Genomic DNA, 21,113 nt, shown 5'->3' with positions numbered 1-21,113 from the left:
CTGTGTATGCACAAACTCAAGGCCAATTGGATGCCTTACTTATAATTTATAAATAATGGCTGAAATTAGTGTTTAGCTTTGAAATAGGTGTTAGTGAAATTCTCACCTGTGCCTCCAGTGAAAATTTGATTACATTCTCTATATTGATAATGACAGCCTCTAGCAGGAAGTAGGATAAGAATTATTTACTGAATGCAGTATCCATTGATAGGTGTCAGTATTGTTGCAATAATTACTGCAGAAGACCGCCATGCAAACAAATACTTGATTAGAGTTGATACAGAAGAATGTCTAAGACTCTAATGAATTTGATATTATTCCTCTCGGGGCATTGATTTCTTCTTGGCACTATACCTGATCTTCAAAGTTCCTTCTTTTCTGGTGGATATACATTCAACTCTAAGGAATCACATAGGGGAAAGTATATTGTAAATCTAGAAAAATCCCATGAGGCTTTCCCCCCCACAATCCTCTGGGCCAAACCCCATGGTCTCCATTTACCCTTTTGCTGCCTGTGGGTGGAGGAGTGAGACAGGTTCAGTGGCCGTGGGGTGGCCCAGCCTCAGGCCCAGGGCATGAGGTTACCTGGGGTGCAAGGATGCTCTGGGCAAGAGCTGGAAGTCATATTCAGAAGGAGAACAAAGGTCAACATGCGTTAACACCCCTAAGGCCTATGACCAATGTAAAAGACTAGCTGGCCAGCAAATCTTTGGCAAGAGAAAGCAGCAAAGCCAGGAGTCAGCAGAATCTGAGCAGAAGAATGAGAGGAAAGCCTGGAGGCCCAGAGCAGGCCACTGGGGTCTTTGTATGTGGCTCCTCGTAGGCTTGCTTGGATGTCCTAGTTCAGCCTGTGAAGGGCAGTGGATTCCTTGCAAGACTGGGAATGTTCAGATGGTATCAAGCTTGGGGGTGAGTCTGTGTGGAATGGGACACCTGAGCAAGGGTGGCTGGAACACACATGCTTCTCTGCTCACCTACAAGGGGTCAGACGTAGGTGAATGCAGGTTGTCTCAACACTGCTCTGGGCCCAGCTTCTCTGCCACTTCCTTGGCTTTCCCTGAGGGCTGTCACCCACCCACTGGCTGTCCCCATCGTGTCTTCAGACAACAGAAACCTGAGCAGAAGAAGGGCATTTCTGCTGATTGAGAGGAAAAGCTTTCCCATGACTTTCCCTCTGAGCCTGTTGGCCAGGATGGAGCCACAAGCTCAGGACCTGGCCACGAGGCAGGGCAGTAAAGTTGGTGTCTGGCATTTTCGGATTTTATCAGCCAGGAAAGAAGACGGTCCAAGGAGTGGCAATTGTAATTCTGCGGACAGTGCCGGCTGCAGCATTTTCACGCCCTGGGGTCTTTTAGGTCTCGTTCAGAAGATATAAAGTTCAACCACATTGCTAATTCACATCTCAGCCAACCCATTTGACTGTGCTCCATCGTGGTTGAGAGAGGAGTTATAGATGCACACAAACAATTCTTGAGAAGCCTAAATGTGAGCCAAACAGGAAGCCGGTATTTCCTATCCTCTTGTTTCCCATATCCTGCTGCTGTGTGTGGAGTAATTGGAGACAGCAGGACCAGGTCGAGAGCTCTCTGCTAAGGAAGAGTGAAGGTTTTTGCGGAAGGGTTGGTATCAGGAATGGAACATGTGTGGGTCATGAACTATATTGCTCGTCAGAGAATCTGTCACACGCCAGCTACCACGTGACAGATATTCCATCTACAACATGATTTTTAGTATCAGAGCCGCCCTCAGTGTCAGCTTTTGTCCTGGCTTTCTCTGAATTCCACCGATTTCATTTGACACTGCTCCGTGTGCGTGTGTCTAGTAAGCTTCAAGCTATTCCGTAGCAGGATGGAAATGTCTACACAGTGTACTGGATTGTTCAATGGCCACATTTTTGCTTGAGGAACAGAATCCCCTATGTGTGCCAGCATCCTCTTCCCTCTATGGTCTGAGTGAGAGCTGGCCAACAGAGACACCTGCATGAGATTTGAGAGGCAGCCGGGGAGTAGTGGCTGGTTTGCTCTGAGGCTCTTTGAAGGCTGATATGGTGGCAGGCAGATGGGTGGTGTCCAGTGGCTTCAGCCTGTCCTTGCTGCATCCCTCTGGTGTGCAGCTCTTTTTCCTGATGGTTGGCCCAGCTGAATGACAATCTAGCACCAGCCATGTGGCTGGGGATCTGCAGTGCCCCTCCTCACCACACAAGCAACCCTACTGCTGTTCCCCTCAGTGACGGACCAGCACTTGGCCAGCTCTGATCAGCCCACCCAGCCAGCGCTTCACGAGGCCTGGACAGGGCGTTTTCTCTGATTGTCTCACTTTTCCTTCCAGTTTCTTGCTTTCCGAGCTCCTCCCACAGTAGGGTCAGGTCCACTCCCTAGACTAAATCTTATCCCACAGCACCCATGGCAACTCTCCTCTCAATACACAGCCTGGATGAGACACATGCTACTCAAACGTGCACAAAGCTGGCCTGGCCTTCATTTATTTTTCTCTAAGCCATGTTTGGTGCCCCCCATCTCTCCCCAGGATAAGGGGATGTGGGATGCTACTTAAACTTGTCAAATTAAGGAAATCCTGTCTCTTATAGTTTAAAACACTCATTTTCTGGGTTAACTTAAACTGTTTTGCATCTCCCTCCCTCCTCTTTTTCCTGGGTGCCCTGTCCCTGGGCACGAGGGAAAATGCCCATACTCCTGGTGGGACGGCCCTCTCCCAGCATCTCCATGGTGGTATAGCCAGGCTGTCCCTGGAGGCCCTGTACTGCTCTCCCTTGAGATGTGGCTAATTCCATATGGTCCTTCAGGCCAATGTGCTGGAATCTTCTGCTGGGTTCCAAGGCCCCTGACATTGTGTGTGTGTATGTGTGTTTTTTTTTGGCTGCAACATGCGGCCTGTGGGATGCTAGTTCCCCAGCCAGGGATTGAACCCACGCCCCCTGCATTGGAAGCGTGGAGTCTAACCACTGGACTGCCAGGGAAGTCCCCCAAGGCCCCTGACATTTGCCTGGCCTCTCGGTCCTTGTCTCCTGACCCCAGCTCTCCACTGGCTCACCCATGCTCTTAGCATCTCCACATTCCCCCACTTGGACACTCCGGTTTTCCTGAATTCCACGCCCAGGCTGTGCGGGAATCAGGGCACTATCAGAACCATTTAGGGAGCGTCTAGAAGTTTAGGGAGAATCCACTAGCAGGGAGGAGGTTTCCAGTCTCCAGAATGTTGAAGAGTAGATGCAGTGGGAATGGAGACATGCCTGGGAAAGCGGGGACTTGAGATAGAGGTTTCTGAGGTAGGTTCCTGGAGCTGACAGACTCGAGGACATTCCCCAGGAGTGGGGATGGAGTGAAATGACCCTGAAACGGAGCACACAGGAAACTTACCTCGTGCTCCTGCTGGGGAGAGGCTTCAAGGAGAGCAGCCAGGAAGCCCCAGGATTTGGGGGGGAGAGAGCAGAAAGCAGCTCAGGAGAGTGGAACAATCGTGGACTTTGTAAGTAAACCTCCCGAGTTTAAATCCTGGGTCTAAGGTCGAGGTTGATTCTTTGAGCCTCTCTTTCTCCCAGGTGTTACATGGGGGCCATGACGTCCCTTCTGCAGGATGACTTGTGAAATAGTCAGCAGGTACTTGGTGTTCTGCAATCCGTCATTAGCTACATTCATGACGCATCATTAGCTGGCAACAGCCAGAAAGGAAAACAGTAAAAATGCACCACTGTATTTCCTTGCACTCCCCTTGGGTTTCTAGAATCCAGAGGGTGTACATGTTGTCGTTCTCACTCCCATTTCTGGCCTCTTTAAAGCAAAGGGTCCATCTTATAATTTATGGTACCTTAAATCCAGGAGAGAGATTAATTTACTGCCACTCCATGCACGTACGACGGAACTGGACACAGTTTGATGTTCCTTTTATCTCATTTTGCCCCTAGAGGGCGTGCCCATCTACTATGGCGGCCCTGCCCTCCCCAGCCTAGCTCCTCCCTCTCCCAGTGGAAGTTAAGAAATAATTGGATTTTAGTGATAAAAATAGAGCTGGGGCTTCCCTGGTGACGCAGTGGTTGAGAGTCCGCCTGCCAATGCAGGGGACACGGGTTCGTGCCTCGGTCCGGGAAGATCCCACATGCCGCGGAGCGGCTGGGCCCGTGAGCCATGGCCGCTGAGCCTGCGCGTCCGGAGCCTGTGCTCCGCAACGGGAGAGGCCACAACAGTGAGAGGCCCGCGTACCACAAACAAACAAACAAACAAACAAAAAATAGAGCTGAAACTTTGACATGGAAAAATTAAGGTGGTTTTGAATGGTTGCTCATCAAAATAAAAAGTTTCAAAAACAGAACACTCCCGAAGTTCACACAGCATAGTCTGCTGCCATTATTTCATTAAGTATCTGCGTCACCGCAGGAGACCATAAGCTCCTCGCCAGCGAGGACCGTGTTGTAAGGATCTTTGTATGTCCAGGACTTAGTCTAGTGCCAGGCCCGGTAAATGTCTTTCTAATGAATGATTGAAAAATTGAACCTGGAGAAGAGACAGGTCCATGTGAATTCATGATGCCTGTCAAATTAATAAAAGACTAAGGAAAATCATAAGAAAAATAGATGCTTCCATTATAAAGAGTATAAGAAGGGATTAGCTTGAAACAGTTCCATGAGGGATTCCAGTGAGACTTAGGGAAGAACTTCCTGACACAGAAGCTGTGAATGGGAGTGGATAACAAAAACAGTGGAGCCCACCCACACCCCACTTTCCTACTTTCATTGGTCAGGAGGTGCCTCTGAATGGGAGGCTAGGTCTAGCTGACTTTCCAAGCTCATTTCAGCCCTGAGACTGTGAATGTGTTTTCCTCACTTATTGCAAATCATTGCTGTTTTCTTCACTGCTGAAATCTAGTCTTGACAATTTTTTTGGAGGCTTCAGAGCATTTCACCCCTGATCTTAACTATCGTGGGCTGGTGGGGATTTCTGTGGATGTAGAAAGCTGAGACGTTGCAGAGGCTGAGTAATGGGCACAAGACCTCCCAGGGGTTCAGAGACTAAGCGAGCTGGGGACCCTCCCCACAGCCCAGACTCTCGTCTCTTTCAAAGACTATATGCATTTTATAAGCCAAACAAACAAAGAAGACTTATTTTGCAGTGAAGGAAAAAAACTCAAAGCAAATCGACAACAATTTTGCCTGACCTTTAAAACCCCTGTAAGCCTCAGGGTTGTTGGCTGTATTTTGTAATAACTCTGATCTTTTTTGACTAAAAAAGAAAAATGCTGATCAGCCTGGGGATGCCAACCTCCATTTGTTACCCTGTTGCTAAGTGATAGCTAAAGAGGATTAACCCTCATAGATCACAGGTGCATGGAAATTTCTGCCTTGTGCTTTTGTTTGTAATGATGAAAAATAGAGTATTTGAGGAAAAAACCGTTTCCTAAATCTTTGGCTCTTGAACTGTTTTTAAAGAGCCCCTCTCTGTCCCAAAAAACCCAAAGATGGGAAGGTGCAATAAACAGATTTCTGCAGCCCTGAAGTGCCCCTTACAATTGACTTTCTCTTCTTCCTGTCATCATTTCTTTAGCTTGGGCTAAACCTCTGATGATGCAGAAGGCATGAGACGGATCATCTAGCTTTACATATTGTGTAACTGCACTAACCATCAGCTTACTCATCCATAAAATGGGAGGAAAAATAGGATGTATCTCTAGGATTGTTGAGAGGATAAAAATAGATTAGTATGAGAAATGCTTAATTAACATCGTGTCTGCCCAAAGAAAGTACCCAGTAAATACTGGATACTGTTATTACTTCCACCACCATTGTCATGTATCAGTGTCTCTCTGTGGCTTCAGAGTACTATTATTTCAAAGTGAAATGCTCATTTATTTTCTTCTCTTAAAGACTGACTGCAGTTACAAGTTTTGATCACAGTGAGGACCACCCAGGGGCGAAGGTCACTGCATGTGAAAGCTTTGCCGAGCAGCCTGTACACGGGGCCACACCCTTTGGTTTGCACATATGAAAAGTGGGCCATTAAGCATGCTGTAGCTGACACACACTGTCACCAAGTTTGGATGGAGCCGTGGAAATACCGATACCACGTTCCCTTGTATTCTTGAAATTACTGAAAGTAATTTAGAAATATCACCATTTTGTAACTTTAAAGCATCTCATTAATCTACAGATGGCACTGCACAGAGCTGACTTTTAATTTATAATGTTTGCATGATAAACAACACTGTGATGAACATCCTTCTACACACATCTGGGCCTCATTGTAAGATTATCTCCTGAGGTGAAATCTCAGAAACTTAGTTGCTGAATCCGATTATCTTTTGATGGGTCACTGGCAGTGTCACAGGAAGCGCCTGGTAGCAGAGGTTACTCATCCCCGTTACCAGGGTGTCAGAGCTGGAGGGGGGAAGACCTGGAGAATTTGTTTCCCTCTACGTTCCTTTTACCTCTTTTATATTTCTCTGCTGCTTTTTTCTAACCCCCTGATTTGTACTTATGACCAAACATTACTGGAGACAGAGAGAGAGAGAGAGAGAGAAAGAAAGAAAGAGAGACAGAGACAGAGAGACAGAAGTGAAAGAGAGAGAATATTCCTCTTGATCATTGCCTTTATTTCCTTTTCAACCGAGCTATTGTCTGTGGCTAGGGTAGGTGGATCCCTAAGCCAGTTTTTCTAATTTTTAAGAATTTAAATCCTGCTTTAGCAATAATGAGGTGGATTATATCAATACTACCCTTTCTGAGAATTCTCTAGATTATTCCTGTTCATTTGCAAGGGAAACTCCTGGATGAAAAAGCTCATATCTTAGAAAAGCAAGAATCCCCATTTATCTCTTTAACCACCGATTTAGCTGCTTTCAAAGAATTGGAAGAGTGCTTTGTTTGTCTCTTTTTCCTTCTGTGTCCACTTTTAACTAAATACTTCTTTCCAGTGTCTCCATTTCAAATTTGCAGAGAAAGGAATTAACTGGACCAGTTACTCACCATCATCGCTTTGTGAGCAGATCTTTGAATCAGTCTTATCTTTTCGGCTTCTAGACACCCTATAGATGGCTACTCTCGGGTTAAGCATCCCTCTGTCATCTAATCAGCTTTCAGTTCTGTGTGTGTGTGTGTGTGTGTGTGTGTATTGACAGTCTATTTGAGCTGCTATAACAGAACACCATAGCCTGGGAGGCTTATAAACAAATTATAAGAACAAATTAATTTCTCACAGATCTGGAGGCTTGGAAGTCCAAGATCAAGGCGCCAGCATATTCAGTGTCTGGTGAGAGCCCCCTTCCTGGTTCACAGACTGAGTCTTCACATGGTGGAAGGGTTGAGGGAGCTCTCTGGGGTCTCAAGGGCACTAATCCCATTCATGAGCGCTTTGTCCTCATGACCTAATCACTTCCCAAAGCCCCCACCTCCTAAAACCATTACATTGGGAGTTAGTTTGAATTTTGGGGGGACACAAACATTTGGTCTATAGCTGGTGTGTATCACATGGAGTAGAAAGACCCCTCTGATGTTCTGGAGTTTTGAGTGAGGTGTATAGCATTCAGTGAGCTTGTATGGCTGCTCTTACTCAAGGTTTCTCTTAGGTTGTCAAACCAGGGGGAAGAATTGCCAAGCATTTTGTAAAAAGGAGTTCCTGAAAATATCTAAACATCATTTACCCCATGACCGGCAATTGCAATCCTAGTTATTTGCCCGAGAGAAATGAAAACATATGGCTGCAAACACCTGAACAAGAATGTTCATAGTAACTTTATTCCTGATAACACAAAATTGGAAAACAGCCCAGGTGTCCATCAAAATGAGAATGGATAATGAACTTTGACATGATTATATGATAGACCACTACTGCTGACAAAAAGAAATGTATTACTGATACACACAACACAGGTGAATCTCAAAAACATTATTCTGAATGAAAAAAGACTTATCCCCAAAAGTATATAATGTACGACTCCAAATTACATGAAGTTATAAAGAGGCAAAACTAAAAAAATTAAAAAAATAATTAAAAAAGTTGTTGCCTCTGGGGTTGGGAGTGGGGCCTCTGTAGGAAGAGGCATTAGTATTTTTGTTGTGATAATTTCTACATCTTGAAAGGGGTTTGAGGTGCACAGGTGTAGGCATTTGTCAAAACTTAGCAAATGCACACTTAAAATTGGTACATTACATTGTCTGTAATTTTAACTCAGAGGGAAAAAAATGTAAACAAATCTTGAACTCTAGTTGAAGATATGCACGCTGACAAATTTAGGGGGAAGTGTACTTATGGCTATAATTTACTTTGAAATTGATTAAAAAATAAGATGGATTGATGGATGGATAGAGAAATGGGTAGGTAGATAGATATGTGATAAAGAAAGAATTAGTAAAATACTAATGGTGGAATTTGGTGATGGGAATACGGGTATTCTCTGAAAATTCTTTCAAATTCGCTGCATGTTTGAAGTTTCCCAATAGAATGTTGGCTAAATACCTGGTGAGGCAAGGAATGCCATTCAATTAATTTCAATAGTACTCAGTTTAATTTAAGGTCAATACAACAACAACAAAAAATAATTGAGTACCTGTAATCTATAAAGCAGTGTGCTATGTACTAAGGATACGAGAATAAACAAAGACAAAGTACTTGGCTCAGGAAGCTTACAGTTTCATAAGGGAGACCAAAGAAAACCCAAACTGTCATGGGGACAAACACAGGTCAGTGATTTTCTGGAATAGTCTAACTGCAGGTATTTTCATTATTTTTAAATGTTTATGGATTCATTAAGTAAATAACTCAGTGTTATTTTGATTGCTTAACTTTGTAAGACTTTGTATATGAATATATTCACAAATCAGGAAAGAAAATCTTTTGTTAAGTGCAATCTCCCGATTTTGTTTAGGAAAACATTTTTGCTATAATTACATCTGGCCTCTCTGTTGGTTCAGTGACCTTGTTGACATAACATTTAAAATTTACTTTACCCCAAGGAAAGAGGCACCAGGATACATGGAAAAATCAATGAACATCAGAGAAGAAAAGGTTACTGTTTAAGGTTCCCATGGGTTGGAGTTATTTTTAACTTTCCCCCTGCCCTCTTGCTTTAGTATTTCCCACCCGCAGACCATCCCCCACTACAACCTGGGGGCTCTTTCCAAACCCTGATCATAAGATTGTCCTGCTCAGAAATGTCACGTGACTCTCGGTTGCATAGAGTCTGGTCCCATGGCCTTCACCTTCGATCTGTACGTACCCCTCCATCCATACCTTCTGTTGCGTCCTCTGCATGTCATTTCCCAAACACTAGCTACCCGCAGCCCTGTGAGGTGAGCCTCTGATCCAGCTGATCCCTGTTTACTTAATCTTCACTTTTCATGAAAAACCCTGCTCCCTAAGAAGTCTCCTTAGGTATTTGCATCTCCACAACCTCAAAGGGGAATTAATCTCGCCCAGTAGCCTCGGCGTTTTCTATCTTTGATGTCTTGTTTATTACAAGCCGTCTTGGTTTTCGGAATAAGGGTTTGTGACTACCACCTGCACTACTGTGTGGGCCCCTGAAGGGCAAAGGCTGGGTCTTACTCACCTTTGAATAAACTTTAAGGCACTAAACAGTGCTCTGCCCACAGTGAGAAGATAACAAATGTTGGTTTAATTAAATCTCGTTTTGCAGAAAAAGTCATCTCTTCTTAAAATTAGCCCACACCGGGCTGAGTCCGTTATTTGTAAATCCATGGGCCAATCCATCCTCCAAAGTGCAGCATTTTTAATAGGACCGAAGCCTCCTGACTTATCTTCGGAAAAGACGCTGCGTATTTCGCCACCGAAGGAGCTTACAGGTTTCATCAGACTTCCATAATCTGGGCCTCGTTTCCCAGGTAATCCTGAAGCAGATCACACTTTATCCGGGAGGAGCACAGTTAGCAAAGGCAGGTATTGGCCTTTGTGAGTTTGCATTGCTGATGAATTTATTAAATTGCTTAATTTTTTCCCTCGTAGTTTTGATACTGATCGACTGATTCTTTTGCTGCATGCATAGTGCCATCTTGTGGCCACAATGCATATAACACCCACTCCAATGGTACTGTTGCAGTGGTTTTTGAGCATGTACTTGCTTAGGTCATTGTGCTTCTGTTATTCCATCTATTTCTGTGGTCCAGAGGATCTCCAAATGGAGAAGCATGTGAATTACTACTAGGTGAACGTACACATAATTCACTGCTAAGCCAACTCAGCTTGGGCTTCATCTACCAAGAGTATATTTAGAAGCAATTATGATGTTTGTATTATGTGCGTTTTCTTATTTTTTTCATAGCAGTACTCCAAGGGCTGTTTTCCCCTCCTCACCCCAATATTTTTCCTCTGATAAAGAGCCCGTGTAAAACTGGGGCAATGGTAGGCGTGGTCCTTAGAGGGGTTGGGAATGACAAAGCTCGAGATTACTCCAGCAGGGTCCAACTCAAGAGTGTTGTGAAACCAAACTTTCTGCTGGAAGAAGCTGAGAGCAGTAGATGAGGGGAAGTGGGACATCTGGGTTCCATCCCAATGCCAGCCTTGAGTAAAAGGACAGAACAATAAAACAAGTCTTTAATACAGTGAGTAGAATGTCTTGACAATCTAAGCAACCGGAATATAGAAAGGAACCCTGAAATAAACACATATGTTGAGTCATTGCAAATAATTCCCATTCTCCACTAAAACCTTCATAGTTCTCTTTATAATCTCAGAGTTTATTGATAAGACTACAATGAGAACAAACTTGGGCTTGGGATGCAGCAAGTTAGAGGTTGCAAGTTAAATGAAGGATGGACAGATGAGACACATCGTAGATCACGCGTAGGTTTAGTAAATCTACTTTGAAAATGTTGTTGGATTTTCAAAATTCACAATTGTCCTGTTTGAGCGTATCATGAGAAGACAGATTCCTGCCTTCAGTGATCTCAATTCCTAGTGAGGTTGGGGATAAGATTAATATACACAAAATAGTTTCTTTTTCTTCTTTAATCTGCGTTTTGCCTTTTTTTTCCCCAACAAAATACCCATAATACAAGAAAACATTTTGGTAAAATAACTCTTTAAAAGTGAGAAAATTGGAATGACAGAAAGAAGGGGTTGAACCCAGGCAGTATATCTTCTAAGAAAATAAATTAAGTGGATATCCTGGTTAGCAAATGACAACTTTTTAAGATTTAAAATACTGATAATTTCTGCTAGTCGGAGATAGCTAGGGGGCTGTACCAATGGTTTATTACAAAACAAACATTAAACTAAGTCTACAAAATGTACAAATATTTATTAGCAGACAGGTCAAGAAAGTCATACAACCTGATTTTGTAACTCACGGCATTTCTACTCTGCCCTAGTCCCTTCTGACTAGCAGTTGATGAAAGGTAGATGGAATCGTGTTCAGATGACAGGACGAGACAGCATTGTGGTTGGCCAGATGGCAGGAATCTCCTGGGAGTGGAAGGACACAGGACTGGTGAGACTCCAGTGCTTCAGTGGAGCCATCCGACTCTTGGGACCCCCATATTTTCATGCCTTGTTCATGGATCTGCATGTTGGGGGGTGGTGTACCCAATGCCTCAACAATCGCCAGTCTCAAAACCACTCATTTCACCAATTAACAAACTTCTATCCCTTATGCTAGTTAGCAAATCTTCCGATGTGGATTTTTAAAAATATATTTTAAAATTGAAGTATAGTTGAGTTACAGTGTTGTGTTAATTACTGCTGTACAGCAAAGTGATTCAGTCATACATATGTATACATTCTTTTTTTATATTCTTTTCCGTTACGGTTTATCATAGGATGGTGAATGTAGTTCCGATGTGGATTTTGATAATAATATTTGAAGGGCTAAGTAACCACCCGTGGAGTGTCAATTTCTGATTAGAATCCTTCAAACACTAAGCACACCTCAGAAATAAATTAGAACTAAGTTGTACACGTTTATCACACACCATACACTGAAGTGAAAATGAATTATCTCATAAAACTTATAACAGAAGTCATGATGAAGAAGATCAACATATCTTATTTTAAGGTCTTTGTATCAACATTTTTCAAAACTAGTAGGGAAGATAGGGGGAGAATAATTTGTAGTGACCTAAATTTAGAATACAAAAGAAAACCAGGAGGGCTTCCCTGGTGGCGCAGTGGTTGAGAGTCCGCCTGCCGATGGAGGGGATACGGGTTCGTGTCCCGGTCCGGGAAGATCCCCACAGGCCGCGGAGCGGCTGGGCCTGTGAGCCATGGCCGCTGAGCCTGCGCGTCCGGAGCCTGTGCTCCGCAACGGGAGAGGCCACAACAGTGAGAGGCCTGCGTACCGCAAAAAAAAAAAAAAAAAAAAAAGAGAGAAGCCTCAGAAGCAAGTAAGAAAAAAAAAAAAAATCCTTGGAATAAGTTCCATGGGAGAGGATCATTATGCTTCCCCTCGCTTAGCTGAAGAGTCACTTGTGGTGCATGGATTGCAGAAACCTCTGAGGAAGCAGAAAAGCTTATATGAAGCCCGCGTCCAATGCTGCTGAGCTGGGGTATTTGGTGCTGCCAACAATCTTAGGTCCCCGGGTTTGGAATCCGTCCAACCAGGTGTGCTTTGCTTTGATTGCCTTTGAGGTTTTCTCTAAAAGTTCAGTAGATACTCTGCAGTGTCTTCGTTCAGGCTACTTTCAACTCAGGTTTAAATTTTATTACTGTTTCAAGCAATGTGTATTAATTATTAACCAAATAGTTGGATGAAGAAACTCATGGATTTCATGGGAAAAAATAGTACAGCTCTTCAAGCTAAGTCTGTTTTGTTTACTAGGTGTTAACGGGCTGAGTCCTGTTCCCTCAAAATTCAACTGTTGAAATCCTAATCCATAGTACCTCAGAATGTGACTGTGTTTGGAGCTAAGTCTTAACAGAGGTAAAGTTAAAACAAGGTCATCAGGATGGGCCCTAATTCAATATGACCAGTGTCCATATGCAAGGAGGAAATTTGGACATAGACACGTACAGAGGAAAGACCATGTGAAGATACAGGGAGAAGACGGCCATCTACAGCCAAGGAAAGAGGCCTCAGAAGAAACCAACCCTGCTGACACCTTGATATTAGACTTCTAGCCTTTAGATGTGTGAGAAAATAAACGCCTGTTGTTTAAGCCCCCAGTGTGAGGTGCTGTGTCATAACAACCCGAGAAGACTAACGTAACAGGATTTTTAAAGGGGGGCGGGTCTTACAACTTTAAAAATGAATCATCGTTTAGCAGCTGAATACCTGAGTCAGTGAGTGTCCTCTCCCATGCTGCCCCGGCCGTCCCTGCCGCCCCAGGAAGCATACAGAAGTGAGGAGAGTTTAACGGATCAAATACAAAAGGTGAGACAGGTGGGGGGAAAACTCATGGGATGGTCCAGGATCCTGAGTCTGGAAACATTTGAGGAGGGGGCAGTCATCACCAACAGGCCTTCAGGTGCAAAGAGAGGGAGTGGGTCCTGGAACTCAAAGGGAGTTGCTTTGTAGAGAGAGATGCCTGGCAAGTGCTGGCAGTAGGAGACGGGGAAGAAATGCCCAGACCTTATTGTTCTCTTTCTCACCAATCTCCAGCCAATGCCTCCCACTGGCCAAACCCATCTAGAAGCCAGAGGGCAAGGATACTTGGTGAAGCATCCCTGGGTTAAAAGCAGGTGAGAAGGGTAGGAGCACGACATGAAGGGGCACATGGGGAATCTACAGCTCCAAGCATATGTGGATTTGAGAGGTACACATACCTCATCTCATTTTCTCCACTTGGCTCATGGGTTGGTGGAGCTTCTCTAATCTGTGGAACCTTGAGTCCATTTCCACTCATAAATGGGCTTGATAGAGCTTCAGAATATTCACGCCAATAATGCATTATAGCCAATGGGGTGTATCAAGGAAGGTGTGGGGGACAGGAGGCCATGGTAGAGGGCCTCTTGATGACAGTATGGGTGTGAAGAAGGTCGGAGCCTTAGTGACATAGCAAGATCCACAAGGTGTAAGTTCAAGGTTTATGTACACTGTGAGGCAGTAGAATATTTGAAGGCAGACTACATAAATTAAAGATGCACGCTGTAATTTCTAGAACTATGGTGCCAAAAACCTTTCCACAATGATAGAAATGGTCTATATTTGTGCTGTTCAGTTGGTAGCCACTTGCCACATACAGTGTAGCCCTAGAATCTAAGGGCAAGGAGAAATCTTAAAAAAGAAAAAATGGAATTTTTCCTAATGAGAAAAGGGAAAGAAATTTCCACCCCCACCCCCTCTTTACTTTAGAAAACTGGTAATTTTTAATTCTTTCTCTGCCCTTTCAGATGGTATATCAATCTTTTAAAAACTAAATAAGCTTTTTGCCAGCTTTACAGGCAGGAATGTCTTTCTCAAGGACTTGGGAGCCATCTCTTTGAACATCAAGGAAGAATGGACCCCTATCTCTCCTTCTCCATGGGTGCCTGGCTCCAAATCATAACTAGCTACCTGTCATAGATATTAAAAGTTTTATTCTTTGGATAAGGGCAATCAACAAACACAATGGCCACCTCAGTTACCAGGAGAATTTAAGATGAGCTATGTATGAAAATGGTTCTGGCACGTCTTGCTTGAGAACTAGTTATCGTTTATCTTGTGAACAAGTACGTAATCAGTTGTGTGCCTGGTAAGAGATTTCCTCTGTCTTTGCAATTTCTTTATGGGTTGCTTATGATGCACATCGCATTCTGGCTTAATGCTTATTCAATAATAAATCTGTTTTCTTTCTCTTCTACCTTTGTGAGAGTTTTTCTGGGTTTGCAGGAGATTTTGTTTTTAATTAGATTTCCACAAGAGCAACCAGTTAAAAAAATAAACATGAGGAGGTATAGTTAAAAGGTCAGTAGAAGAGCTACAATGGAATTCTAGAACACACAACACACAAAGAAAGGCAGAAAATAAGGAGCAGAGAAATGAAAGAACAGATGAGCCAAGAAAAAACAAACACCAAGATGGTAGGTTTAAACTCATCCATGTGAATAACTGCCGTAAGTAAATTAAAACTTTCCATAAGAAAGCAAGACCTATCTATATGATAATTACAAGAAACACACATTGGAAATATAAAGGCATAGACAGGTTGAGAATAAAAGGGTCAAAAAAGATATACCATGCAGACTGTAAGCCTAAGAAAGCTGGAGTGGTGACAATGTTAGGCAAAGCAGATTTCAAGACAAAAAATAGAACCAGAGATAAAGACATTCTATGATGAGTCATTTCTTTGGAAAGACACAATAATTCTAAATGTATTTGTATCTAATAACACAGGTATAACAATTTTCAAGGTACAAGAAGTAAACGGAGGAAGAATTAAAGAAGAAACAGACAAAACCACAATCAATTGGAGATGGTAACTTTCCTCTCTCAGCAATTAATGGAAAAAGTAGACAAAAAAATCAATAGTGATATAGAGGATTTGAACTACACTAATATATTGAAACCAAGAGATTTCTGTATGTTAAAGAAGTAAGATTTAATTACCTGACAGCTATTATGTGAAACACCTCATTTCTAGATGATGCTTGATAAGCAACGTCTTACTGTATAAATTTCGATGTAGTGGTGACTGGAATATGTCTGTAGTGATTTAGGAAATCAATCAAGAGTTGCTCCCATGTGCCACTTGGGGTGGGAGCCCTGCGGTCACAGAACAGTCTTCACACTTTAGGATGTCTTGATGCACCCGTGTTGTGAAATACTTACTTATTAATGTGACACTATAGTATAGGCAGAAACTCTGATCTTTTCTCTTGTAAACTATAATAAGAAACTATAACAGCCTCTCCACACTGGTTGAATGATTTCATCTCTTGGGGTCAGATGTGAAAGCCTTCTTCAGCCAAATCCACAGGTTCCTCCAATGTTAATTTCTGGACAGAGAGCAAAACTTGGTCCCTTAGAACAAGGTTACTAGACAGGGCAAATAGAAATACAGAACTCCCAGTTAAACCTGAATTTCAGATAATAGATAATTTTTCACTATGGGACATAACTTACACTAAAAAATGATTCATTATTGGTTTGAAACTCAAATTTACTGGGCCTTCTGTTTTCTAGCCTACTTAGGAAGGGAAATATATTCTTGCAAGGAGGCTGGCTGAGCAGCATGTAAGCAGTTCGAATTAAGATGCCAAAGTCCCATAAACACCTGCCTTCAGAGTGCTGTCTCCTCCCTGACGACCAGCTATATTCCTTGTAAACTATGATGGGGGCAATAAGAATATGAGGGCAATAAGAATATGAGGGCAATAAGAAGATGGGGGCAATAAGAAGATATAGGCAATAAGAAGATGGGGACAGTAAGATATGGGCAATCCACCAGAGGGCAGACAGCAGAAGCAAGAACTACAATCCTGCAGCCTGTGGAACAAAAACCACATTCACAGAAAGATAGACAAGATGAACAGGCAGAGGGCTATGTACCAGATGAAGGAACAAGATAAAACCCCAGAAAAACAATGAAATGAAGTGGAGATAGGCAACCTTCCAGAAAAAGAATTCAGAATAATGATAGTGAAGATGATCCAGGACCTCAGAAAAAGACTGGAGGCAAAGATCGAGAAGATGCAAGAAATGTTTAACAAAGACCTAGAAGAATTAAAGAACAAACAAACAGAGATGAACAATACAATAACTGAAATGAAAACTACACTAGAAGGAATCAATAGTAGAATAACTGAGGCAGAAGAACGGATAAGTGACCTGGAAGACAGAATGGTGGAATTCACTGCTGCAGAACAGAATAAAGAGAGAAAAAAGAATGAAAAGAAGTGAAGAGAGCCTAAGAGACCTCTGGGACAACATTAAATGCAACAACATTGGCATTATAGGGGTCCCAGAAGGAGAAGAGAGAGGGAAAGGACCTGACAAAATATTTGAAGAGATTATAGTCAAAAACGTCCCTAACATGGGAAAGGAAATAGTCACCCAAGTCCAGGAAGTGCAGAGAGTCTCACATAGGATAAACCCAAGGAGAAACACGCCGAGACACATAGTAATCAAATTGGCAAAAATTAAACACAAAGAAAAATTATTGAAAGCAGTAAGGGAAAAATGACAAATAACATACAAGGGAACTCCCATAAGGTTAACAGCTGATTTCACAGCAGAAACTCTACAAGGCAGAAGAGAGTGGCATGATATAAAGTGATGAAAGGGAAGAACCTACAACAAAGATTACTCTACCCAGCAAGGATCTCATTTAGATTCGATGGAGAAATCAAAAGCTTTACAGACAAGCAAAAGCTAAGGGAATTCAGCACCACCAAACCAGCTCTACAACAAACGCTAAAGGAACTTCTCTAAGTGGGAAACACAAGAGAAGAAAAGGACCTACAAAAAAAACCCCAAAACAATTAAGAAATTGTCATAGAAACATACATATCGATAATTACCTTAAACGTGAATGGATTAAATGGACCAACCAAAAGATACAGGCTTGCTGAATGGATACAAAAAACAAGACCCATATACATGCTGTCTACAAGAGGCCCACTTCAGACCTAGGGACACATACAGTCTGAAAGTGAGGGGATGGAAAAAGATATTCCATAAAAACGGAAATCAAAAGAAAGCTGGAGTAGCAATACTCATATCAGATAAAATAGACTTTAAAATAAAGAATGTTACAAGAGACAAGGAAGGACACTGCATAATGATCAAGGGATCAATCCAAGAAGAAGATATAACAATTATAAATACACATGTATCCAACATAGGAGCACCTCAATACATAAGGCAACTGCTAACAGATATAAAAGAGGAAATCGACAGTAACACAATAATAGTGGGGGACTTTAACACCTAACTTACACCAATGGACAGATCTTCCAAACAGAGAATTAATAAGGAAACACAAGCTTTAAATGACACAATAGTCCAGATAGATTTAATTGATATTTATAGGATATTCCATCCCAAAACAGCAGGTTACACTTGCTTCGCAAGTGCGCATGGAACATTCTCCAGGATAGATCACATCATGGCCACAGATCAAGCCTCAGGAAATTTAAGAAAATTGAAATCATATCAAGCTTCTTTTCTGACCACAACGCTATGAGATTAGAAATCAATTACAGGGAAAAAAATGTAAAAAACACAAACACATGGAGGCTAAACAATATATTACTAAGTAACCAAGAGATCACAAATCAAAGAGGAAATCAAAAAATACCTAGAGACAAATGACAATGAAAACACGATGATCCAAAACCTATGGGATGCAGCAAAAGCAGTTCTAAGAGGGAAGTTTATAGCTATACAAGCCTACCTCAAGAAACAAGAAAAATCTCAAATAAATAATCTAACCTTACACCTAAAGAAATTAGAGAAAAAACAAACAAAACCCAAAGTTAGCAGAAGGAAAGGAATCATAAAGATCAGAGCAGAAATAAATGAATTAGAAACAAAGAAAACAATAGCAAAGATCAATAAAACTAAGAGCTGGTTCTTTGAGAAGATAAACAAAATTGATAAACCATTAGTCAGACTCATCAGGAAAAGAGGGAGAGGACTCAAATCAATAAAATTAGAAATGAAAAAGAAGTTACAACAGACACCACAGAAATACAAAGCATCCTATGAGACTACTACAAGCAACTCTATGCCAATAAAATGGACACCCTGGAAGAAATGGACAAATTCTTAGAAAGGTATAACCTTCCAAGACTGAACCAGGAAGAAATAGAAAATATGAACAGCGCAATTACAAGTAATGAAATTGAAACTGTGATTAAAAATCTTCCAACAAACAAAAGTCCAGGACCAGATGGCTTCACAGGTGAGTTCTATCAAACATTTAGAGAAGAGTTAACACTTATTCTTCTCAAACTCTTCCAAAAAATTGCAGAGGAAGGAACACTCCCAAACTCATTCTTTGCGGCCACCATCACACTGATACCAAAACAAGACAAAGATACTACAAAAAAAGAAAATTACAGACCAATATCACTGATGACTATAGATGCCAAAATCCTCAACCAAATACTAGCAAACAGAATCCAACAACACATTAAAAGAATCATACAACATGACAAGTGGGATTTATCCCAGGGATGCAAGGATTCTTCAATACATGTAAATCAATCAATGTGACACACCATATTAAAAAATTGAAGAATAAAAACCATATGATCATCCCAATAGATGCAGAAAAAACTTTTGACAAAACTCAATCCCCATTTATGATAAAAACTCTCCATTAAGTGGACATAGAGGGAACCTACCTCAACATAATAAAGGCCATATACGACAAACCTAGAGCAAACATCATTCTCAGTGGTGAAAAACTGAAAGCATTTCCTCTAAGATCAGGAACAAGACAAGGATGTCCACTCTAACCACTGTTAGTCAACATAGTTTTGGAAGTCCTAGCCACGGCAATCAGAAGAAAAAGAAATAAAAGGAATACAAATTGGAAAAGAAGTAAAACTGTCACTGTTTGCAGATGACATGATACTATACATAGAGAATCCTAAAGATGCCACCAGAAAACTACTAGAACTAATCAATGAATTTGGTAAAGTTGCAGGGTACAAAATTAATGCACAGAAATCTCTTGCATTCCTATACACTAATGATGAAAAATCTGAAAGAGAAATTAAGGAAACACTCCTATTTACCATTGTAACAAAAAGAATAAAATACCTAGGAATAAACTTACCTATGGAGACAAAAGACCTGTATGCAGAAAACTATAAGTCACTGATGAAAGAAATTAAAGACGATACAAACAGATGGAGAGATATACCATGTTCTTGGATTGGAAGAATCAATATTGTGAAAATAACTATACTACCCAAAGCAACCTACAGATTCAATGCAATCCCTACCAAATTACCAATGGCCATTTTTACAGAACTAGAACAAAAAATCTTAAAATTTGTATGGAGACACAAAAGACCCCGAATAGCCAAAGCAGTCTTGAGGGAAAAAAACGGAGCTGGAGGAATCAGACTCCCTGACTTCGGACTATACTACAAAGCTACAGTAATCAAGAAAATATGGTACTGGCACAAAAACAGAAATACAGATCAATGGAACAAGATAGAAAGCCGAGAGATAAACCCACGCACCTATGGTCAACTAATCTATGACAAAGGAGGCAAGGATATACAATAGAGAAAAGACAGCCTCTTCAATAAGTGGTGCTGGGAAAACTGGACAGCTACATGTAAAAGAATGAAATTAGAACACTCCCTAACACCATATACAAAGATAAACTCAAAATGGATTAGAGACCTAAAGGTAAGACCGGACACTATAAAACTCTTAGAAGAAAACATAGGCAGAAGACTCTTTGACATAAATCACAGCAAGATCTTTTCTGATTCGCCTCCTAGAGTAATGGAAATAAAAGCAAAAATAAACAAATGGGACCTAATGAAACTTCAAAGCTTTTGCACAGAAAAGGAAACCATAAACAAGAATGGGAGAAAATGTTTGCAAATGAATCAATGGACAAAGAATTAATCTCCAAAATATATAAACAACTCATGCAGCTCAATATTAAAAAAAGAAACAACCCAATCCAAAAATGGGCAGAAGACCTAAATAGACATTTCTCCAAAGGAGACATACAGATGGCCAAGGAGCATATGAAAAGCTGCTCAACATCACTAGTTATTAGAGAAATGCAAATCAAAACTACAAGGAGTTATCACCTCACACCAGTTAGAATGGGCATCATCAGAAAATGTACAAACAACAAATGCTGGAGAGGGTATGGAGAAAAGGGAACCCTCTTGCACTATTGGTGGGAATGTAAATTGATACAGCCACTATGGAGAACAGTATGGAGGTTCCTTTAAAAACTAAAAATAGAATTACCATATGACCCAGCAATGCCATTACTGGGCATATACCCAGAGAAAACCATAATTCAAAAAGACACATGCACCCCAATGTTCATTGCAGCACTATTTACAATAGCCAGATCATGGAAGCAACCTAAATGCCCATCGACAGACGAATGGAGAAAGAAGATGTGGTACATATATACAATGGACTATTACTCAGCCATAAAAAGGAACAAAATTGGGTCATTTGTAGAGACGTGGATGGATCTAGAGACTGTCATAGAGTGAAGTAAGTCAGAAAGAGAAACACAAATATTG

The sequence above is a fragment of the Mesoplodon bidens genome, assembly GCF_964165515.1.
Source record: "Mesoplodon bidens genome assembly, chromosome: 13".
NCBI classification, from domain to species: Eukaryota; Metazoa; Chordata; class Mammalia; order Artiodactyla; family Ziphiidae; genus Mesoplodon; species Mesoplodon bidens.
This window is presented reverse-complemented; position numbering follows the sequence as displayed.